Source organism: Arachis ipaensis, chromosome B02 (genome assembly GCF_000816755.2).
Source record: "Arachis ipaensis cultivar K30076 chromosome B02, Araip1.1, whole genome shotgun sequence".
In the NCBI taxonomy this organism is placed as follows: Eukaryota; Viridiplantae; Streptophyta; class Magnoliopsida; order Fabales; family Fabaceae; genus Arachis; species Arachis ipaensis.
Genome location: NC_029786.2, coordinates 97,997,058 through 98,006,215, shown reverse-complemented (window position 1 = coordinate 98,006,215; position 9,158 = coordinate 97,997,058). Strand labels below are relative to the sequence as shown.

At 37.5% G+C, this 9,158-nt stretch overlaps 1 long non-coding RNA gene across 3 annotated transcripts; it reads left to right on the top strand.

Annotated features, from left to right (window-relative positions):
* Positions 763 to 4,584, top strand: LOC107625891. Of its 3 annotated transcripts, none has more exons than XR_002357952.1 (4): positions 763 to 1,498; positions 1,889 to 1,973; positions 2,116 to 2,632; positions 3,399 to 4,584. It is a non-coding gene; the product is annotated as an uncharacterized LOC107625891 (long non-coding RNA). The 3 variants fall into 3 exon arrangements; XR_002357953.1 differs by lacking the exon at positions 3,399 to 4,584 and having other exon boundaries at positions 765 to 1,498; positions 2,116 to 2,370; positions 2,460 to 2,696; XR_001617425.2 differs by lacking the exon at positions 3,399 to 4,584 and having other exon boundaries at positions 771 to 1,498; positions 2,116 to 2,696.

Here is a 9,158-nt window from a genome sequence, read left to right as displayed (position 1 = left end):
GTTGAATTTCAATATTTATAATTGAGACAATAATGTTTATTTTTTGTTTTGTATTGATTTTTGTTTGGTGAAATTGGAGGCTATCAAAAAAAATTTTCACTGGGTCAGTGCTAAAAATAGAATATTATTTTAAAAAAGTAGGGATTCTTAGAACTGTTTCTAATTCCATGTCAGTTTTCGTTTTACAATGTATTATTTTAGATATGTATCACCAAAGATTTGGACATCCAACCATATCAATTATAAAAAATATCATTTTAAAATACTCTCTTTCAGTGAATAAATCAAAATTAAGTGATTCTTTGTGCAAATTTTGTTGTTTAGCTAAGTCACATTAATTATACTCATTATCTAAATCTATTTACCATGCTCCTTTTGAATTTGTTGCGTCTGATGTGTGCGAATTAGCTTTTATTATATTCTTTAAGGTTGTGTTTGGTTAGTGTCTTTTAAACACAAGACATAAATACATAGAGAGTTATAGATATAAACATACACAAATTTTAGAGTGTGTTTGGTATTGATACACAATATATACTAATATAAACTAAATATTAATGTTACCCTCTAAACTATAAAAGATTTTTAGTGATAAATTTTTAGCGATCATAATATTATTGCTATAATTTCTATTTTTAAAACCATTTTTTAGTGACAATTGTATATTTATCATTGATACTATAATTTTTAACGGCAATTTAAACGATAGCCAGTAACAAGAAGCTGAAATTTTAAAAATAATAACAAATTTAAACTACTAAACCAAAAATATCTCTACTCTCGGTGCCTCGCCATTCTATCTCCCACAAACTACTCTCAGTGCTTCATTTCCTCTGAGAACCGCACACCGTTCTTCTTCTTCTTCTTCTCACATCTCCATCATTCCTTCTTCTTCTTCTTCTTCTTCTTCTTCTTCTTCTTCTTCTTCTTTATTTCATCTTTTTTATCGCTCAAATCTCTTCCAAGTTTTCATCTCAATATTAATCGCAATCTGAATCCTTTTCTCGGACAAGCTAGTGCTAATTTTGATTGAAATCTGAATCCCGCTCTAGTCATCAGCTACGAGTTCCTTAATCTCCCTCTCAATTCTGATTCTTGTGCTCCCAATTTGTGTTCTATCGCAACCTGATGCTTTTTCCCAATTCTTTTTGGTTCAATATACATTGCTGAAATTCAATTGTCACTGTTATTCTGAAATATTTATTTGATAGGATGAATTAGGATTATTAGAATACTAAATTGAGCTTGGCAATATCTGGTTCCACTTTTATGCTTCGATCTTTATAAATAGGCAGAACAATTAGACCATTAATTAACCCTGAACACCTCTGACACTTTGATGCATGCACAGATCTGGAGCAGGGGTTTAGTGTTGGGAGTGGTGGTGTTTGCTCTTCATATTTGTCTCTGCAGACGATGTTGTTGTGCTCACCGAAGATAACTTTGAGAAGGAGGTTGGTCAGGACAGAGGAGCACTTGTTGAGTTCTACGCTCCTTGGTAATAAAATAAAATAATCTCCAATCCATTTTTGGTTTCTTTGTTGATTCAATTTTTACCTTATCTAGGATTTAGTTCAGTATACAGTTCGAATAGAATATGTTATTGTCCTTTATCTCTTTGATTTTGTAGATTAATAGATATTAAACTTTATATTCTTTGATTTGATTCCTTTAATATAAGTTATTAGATGAGAGAGAGTGAGGGTACCGAGACTTTTTTTTATGCCAATTGAAGGTTCTGAGTTCGTTATATATATATATATATATATTAATTTGCCAAGTTTTCACTCTGTCGAATGATTTATCATGGTGATCCAGCAAAGATAAGATGCACATTTTTTTCTTATTCTCGATCTGTGTTTCTCATACCACTTTTTTGTTACCATAGGTGTGGGCACTGTAAAAAGCTTGCCTCTAAATATGAAAAGCTCGGTTCTAGCTTTAAGAAAGCCAAATTTATTTTAATTGGCAAGGTAAGCAAGCACAAGTGGTGTTTCTCACTTTCTCTATATTCAATACTTTTCTGTAAAATACTATGAACTGTGTACAATTCCTCTGTTGACCTTACAAACTATTCATACTCAATTAGTCCTTTAAATCATGCTATATCTATAGGGTTGTGGGTAGGATGTTTGAGCAGTCAAGATGTCATTAGCAATCTCTGCTATATCTATAGGATAGCAGGGAAACAAGAGAGCATGAGGCTTACAGCAGGATCATGCTTAGTGCGCTTAGTTCGGTTTAACCCTCCTAGTATTCAGTTGGTTGCGGAAAAATTGTCATTCAAGGACCTTGCTTCATCCCTTGTCAAGGGTAGTCCAAGAGAGCAGCAAGTCAGCCTAAATCTCCTTAACATGGCAATGCTTGGAAGTTACGTGTTGACAAATATTTGAAGATACCTCATACCTCTTGCAGAGGACAAAAATTTGATCCCAAGTCTTTTGTCTCTTGTTGAGCAGGGTAGTGAAATTTTAAAAGGAAAGGCACTTTTCTTTGTGGCTCTATTTTGTAAACATGGTAGGAGGTGGCTTCCACACTTCTTAGCAGTTCATTGTTTAAACACAAAGTGGTTACAATTCACGTCCTACGGCAGCTGGCCAATCTAATTAAACTCATTGAGACACCGTTTCAAGTTAGTGACTCAACCATTGTCGCCGTTATCTTTTTAATGATATGTTTTATTGTTTAATTGTTTTCATGGACCTTGACTCGCTGCTTGTTGAAAAATAAAATGAAGGTGTTTGACTGACTGACCACAGTCACTAATTTAGTCATAAATTGATTTGATGATATATACTTGTTAATATGAAAACATGAGATTTTGGTGTTAGGAATCTTTTATATATCTCTTGATCAAATCGAATTAACAAATTCTTAAATTTGATCCATTTTTGACATATTTTTTGATTAATTAATGTCTCATAAAATGATTGCTTGATCAATATTTATTGAGGACAATCAGAATGATTCGGAGATCATAAAAGTTCAAAAGATTATGCTGTATGGTTCAAAAGATTTTGCTGTATTGTTACATTTGTATTATTGCTGTATGTGAATTTTATGAGGATTGATCGTCTTTGGTCGAATTGCTTTTGTTCTTGTTTGATAAATTAGTAAAGAGATATTCATTAAACAAGATGTATTGGAATTATAGTTTATTTCCATTTCTATTGAATAATCACCAGCAGAAAATAAGAGTCTTAAGAAATATTCCTTTTTCATAATATTACCTTTAGTATAATTATAGACTTGTAGCATTTTTTGTTGTTTAAATTTGTATCATGATTTATTACTTTTTAAGAGAAATTTATCTATTAATATTTGAGTTTAATAAAATATTTTATTTTGTAGTAATTCATTTTAGTATATTATAACTAAAAAAAGTCTTATGATTTTAGCGGCAATGGTAATGGCAACTACGAAGGTGGTAGTTTGTACATTTTTGTGTTCATACGATACACTACGAATGGAGGGCGTTGAAGGCTATAACAGAAATGAATCGTATGAGACTGAGAGGTAAAGTTGTGTTTGTCGGAGAAGCAAAATACAAGAGAATGTCGGATAGATGCAAAGGACACGAAGAAGACAGTTAGGAGGTGGCAACCGAAATGAAATGGTACATTAACCGCAACAAGAACAAGCGAACGCCCAGAAATCTTCAGCTAGCTGCTCTCAATATGGGAAAAAGGATAAAAAAGACCAAGATCCACATGGGAATGGGTGGACAAAGAAGTTGGAAGTGGTAGTGGTGAAAGAAAACTTAGACTGGCTGCAAAAATATCTAATAGGTGGAACGACAACAGCTAATAACTTTAAGTCCTTAAAGGATATAGTTGCGAAGAACTTGCCTCAAGTACGCGAAATGGGAGCATATAAAGCTCTCTTGACTTTCAACAGACTGTTGAACGTTGAAAAGACATACACGTTCAAAATGAATAGCCTACTACAGATATTTCATAGTGTTTAGAGGTGGGACGAGTGGAAAAAAGTGAATCTCGAAGAATGTGTCTAAAGTGTTTTCGGATTCCGTTACATGCTTGGACAATGGATACTTTCAAGATGATGGGAGGTCAATGAGGGGAGGTGGTTGGGTGTAATAAAATGACAAAATCATGTATCTCATCTAGTATCAGACCTATACTTATTGATACCTGTGTGGCTGTGCCATGGATGTGATCGATGAATGGGTCCATATCACAATAGGTACCAGTGGTTTCGACGTATTGGTAAAAAAGGTGGGACGAGAACCATATGATTTGCAATGTGACCTGGAAAATGTGGCGAATGATGCTGTAAGATACAATCATTGTAAAGATAAAATAATAAGGGAGTGTGATGATGTAGCTATAATGTCGAAAGGGCTAAGAAATTTGATAGATTATGGATATCAGGTAGCGATAGTAATTACGGAGGTGCTATGGGAGGAGGTTGAAGATGAATATAAATTGGTAAATTCAGAATCAATTTTGAATGAGTGGAGTTATGACCATTCAAGGCTCCATCAAAGAAAATTGGTAATGCATCAATCAATTTATGGTGATATTGAAGACTTAGCATATTTTGTGGGATATGAGGAGATTAATGAAGAAGATTCTGAGCTTACTATTCCGTGGAGTTATAATTGTAATCATAATGGGCTGGTAAGGGAGGTAAAAAACAATATTAGTAATAGAGTTATGGTTCGGGCCTCTAATGTAACCAAATATAACAAGTGTTAGTTGGGGCAAGATGGCCCAAGCTCATTAACATTTGAAAAAGGCGCTGGTGATGCATCTCTTGGGCTGGGTCTGTGGAAGCTGGGTCAGGTTGTAGGGTTCATAGCAGTGGTACCAGGTCTCGCTATGCTTCAACACTGCCATGGAATCCTCGTGACTTAGGGGACATTCGTAACAAGCATGGTGAGAGAGAAACCTGTGTTGGAGGTTGCCGGATAGTGCTCTCCGATGGAAAAAATTTGCAGCGCCAGTTGGGCGGTGTGCTGGGCACTGACTCGACGCTGGGTGAATGTGCCACCCGCACTGGAGAAGGTCGAGATGCGTATGGTAGTGGAGCCAATTCACAGTGGACGTTGGTCCAGGTAGAAGCTGTGCCACAATGCATTATGGTGCGTCGGGGTTGGACGTTGCTGACGGTGATAGGGAGGTCAGAAGAGGGAGCTATGCCGTATTTGCAGGAGATTATGGATCTGAAAAATAGAATGAATGGGTCGATGGGGCTAAGATTTTGGTTGAGGGATACAAGGGAATGAGGATGCAAACGTATAGGCTAATGACGAATACGGTGATGTAGCTAATTATATATAAAACCAGTGGTGGAGCTAATGAAGAATTAGTTTATAGAGGCTTAGAAATCAGTTTGATTGGTGACAGAAATCTACTGATTCAAAATGACGGAGAGGGATTTGGTGTGATAAAATGGGGGGAGGTGGTTGGGTGTGATAAAATGACGAAATCGTGTATCTCATTTAGTATCTGACTTGTACTTATTGATACCTGTGTGGCTGTGTCATGGATATGATCGATGAATGGGTCCATATCACAATAGGTACCAGTGATTTTGACGTATTGGTAAAAAAGGTGGGACGAGAACCATATGGTTTGCAATGTGACTTGGAAAGTGTGGCGAATGATGCTGTAAGATGCGATCATCGTAAAGACAAAATAATAAGGGAGTGTGATGATTTAGCTATATGGTTGAAAGGGCTAAGAAATTTGATAGATTATGGATATCGGGCAGCGATAGTAATTACAGAGGTGCTATGGGTGGAGGTTGAATATGAGGATAAATTGGTAAAGTCAGAATCAATTTTGAATGAGTGGAGTTATAACTATTCAAGGCTCCATCAAAGAAAATTGGTAACACATCAATCAATTTATGGTGATATTGAAGACTTAGCATATTTTGTGGGATATGAGGAAAGTAATGAAGAAGATTCTGAGCTTAGTATTCCGTGGAGTTATAATTGTAATCATAATTGGCTGGTAAGGGAGGTAAAAAATAATATTAGTAATAGAATTATTGTTCAGACCTCTAATGTAACCAAATATAACAAGTGTTATTTGGGCCAAGATGGCCCAAGCTCATTAATTTGGGAAAGGCGCTGGTGATGGATCTCTTGGGCTGGGTTCGGGGAAGCTGGGTTAGGTTGTAGGGTTCATAGGAGTGGTACCAGGTCTCGCTATGCTTCAACACTATCAGGGAATCCTCGTGACTTAGCGGGCATTGGCGACAAACATGATGAGAGAGAAACTTGCATTGGAGGTTTCCGGATAGTGCTCTCCGATGGAGAAGATTTGCAGCGCCAGTTGGGCGGTGTGCTGGGCACTGACTCGACGCTGGGTGAATGTGCCACCCAAACTGGAGAAGGTCGAGATGCGTACGATGGTGGAGCCAATTCACAGTGGACGTTGGTCTAGGTAGAAGCTGTGCCACAATGCATTGTGGTGCGTCGGGGTTGGACGTTGCTGACGGTGATAGGGATGTCAGAAGAGGGAGCTATGCCGTGTTGGCGGGGGATTGTGGATCTGAAAAATAGAATAAACGGGTCGATGGGGCTAAGATGTTGGTTGAGGGGATACAAGGGGATGAGGATGCGAATGTATGGGTTAATGACGAATACGGTGATGTAGCTAATTATAAAACCAATGGTGGAGCTAATGAAGAATTAGTTTATAGAGGCCTAGAAATCAGTTTGATTGGTGACAGAAATCTACCTGTTCAAAATGACGGAAAGAGATATGGTGTGATAAAATGCGGGGAGGTGGTTGGGTGTGATAAAATGACGAAGCCGTGTATCTCATTTAGTATCAGACCTGTACTTATTGATACCTGTGTGGCTGTGTCATGGATGTGATCGATGAATGGGTCTATATCACAATAGGTACCAGTGGTTTTGACATATTAGTAAAAAAGGTGGGACGAAAACCATATGATTTACAATGTGACTTGGAAAATGTGATGAATGATGTTGTAAGATGCGATCATCGTAAAGACAAAATAATAAGGGAGTGTAATTATGTAGCTATAAGGTCGAAAGGGCCAAGAAATTTGATAGATTATGGATATCAGGTAGCGATAGTAATTACGGAGGTGCTTTGGGAGGAGGTTGAAGATGAGGATAAATTGGTAAATTCAGAATCAATTTTGAATGAGTGGAGTTATGACCATTCAAGGCTCCATAAAAAAACTGGTAACGTATCAATCAATTTATGGTGATATTGAAGACTTAGCATATTTTGTGGGATATGAGGAGAGTAATGAAGAAGATTCTGAGTTTACTATTCTGTGGAGTTATAATTGTAATCATAATGGGCTGGTAAGGGAGGTAAAAACAATATTAGTAATAGAGTTATTGTTCGGGCCTCTAATGTAACCAAATATAACAAGTGGTATTTGGGCCAAGATGGCACAAGCTCATTAACATTTTGGAAAGGCGCTGCTGATGGATCTCTTGGGTTGGGTCTGTGGAAGCTGGGTCAGGTTGTAGGGTTCATAGGACTGGTACCAGATCTCGCTATGCTTCAACACTGCCAGGGAATCCTCGTGACTTGGGGGGGCATTGGCAACAAGCATGGTGAGAGAGAAACCTACATTGGAGGTTGCCGGATAGTGCTCTCCGATGGAGAAGATTTGCGGCATCAGTTGGGTGGTGTGGTGGGCACTGACTCGATGCTGGGTGAATGTGCCACCCGCATTGGAGAAGGGCAAGATGCGTACGGTGGTGGAGCCAACTCACATTGGACGTTGGTCCAGGTAGAAGCTATGCCACAATGCATTGTGGTGCGTCGGGGTTGGACGTTGCTGACGGTGATAGGGAGGTCATAAGAGGGAGCTATGCCGTGTTGGCGGGGGATTGTGGATCTGAAAAATAGAATGAACGGGTCAATGGGGCTAAGATGTTGGTTTAGGGAATACAAGGGGATGAGGATGCGAACGTATAGGCTAATGATGAATACGATGATGTAGCTAATTATAAAACCAGTGGTGGAGCTAATGAAGAATTAGTTTATAGAGGCCTAGAAATCAGTTTGATTGGTGACAGAAATCTACTGGTTCAAAATGACGGAGAGAGATATGGTGACAGGGAGGACCATTTGCGAGAAGAAAGGCATGCCAATGATGATGAGGTTAGTAATAATGAGTGTTTAAGATTGGATGAGCAACTGATGGAAAACAAAAGGACTTGAGAGTTAGCTAAGGAATCAGGAGCAATGCTATATAATGAAGAAGATGACATTATAGTTATCCTCCAAGAATAGAATGAAGAAATCGCTTAGAAAAAAAGATTGGCAAAACAAAAGGCTAAAGCAAGACGGAATCGGCCCAAAACTCACAAAAAATTATGTAATAATATTTTAAAATAATTTTTAGTTCGTAGAATGTTAGGGGGTTACAGGGTGATGGGAAGTGTAGGATGGTGAAGGACCTTAGGAGGAAACACAGGTTGAATATGTTAGGTCTAGTTGAGACTAAAAGATAGATAGTGATAAGGTTTGATGTGTTGAAAATTTAGGGAAATGATGTGAGGTGGGAGTGTGTAGGGGTCTGATGGTGAATTTGGTGGGTTGTTGTTAATATGGGGTGATGTATGGTTTAAAATGAGAAATTGCTATACAGGTGAGAGATGGTTGTGTGTTGATGAAGGGGAATTGTCGGAGAATAATGTTAACTGTGCTTTTTTCTTGGTTTATGATGCGCATACTCGAGATGAAAAAATTGTTGTGTGGGAGGAGTTTAGTTATGTAGTTGATTTGTGTCAGGGTCCTGTTGTTTCTTTGGGGGCTTTAATGAGATTATACAGGTGAAGAAAAGGTGAGGCATTGATAGTTACCTTTGTCAGCGGAAGATTTTAAAAATTGGATAAATGACACGGGTTTAATAGACTTGTCGATTACTGACCAAAAATTTACATAGTTTAGAGGACGTTCCTGTAACTGTATTGATAGAGTTCTGGTCATCAATTTAAAATGACTTGAGAAATTTTTGGATACTCGCTTAAGAGGTGGCCCACAAAATCTGTCAAATCACTGTCCTATTATAATAGAAAATAAGAGATCAAAGAACGCACCAAAATCATTCCTAAATCTAGATTTGTAGTTTACATATGAAGAATTTTTAGAGTAATTATAAGTTATAACTAATATATAGGCAGAACAATT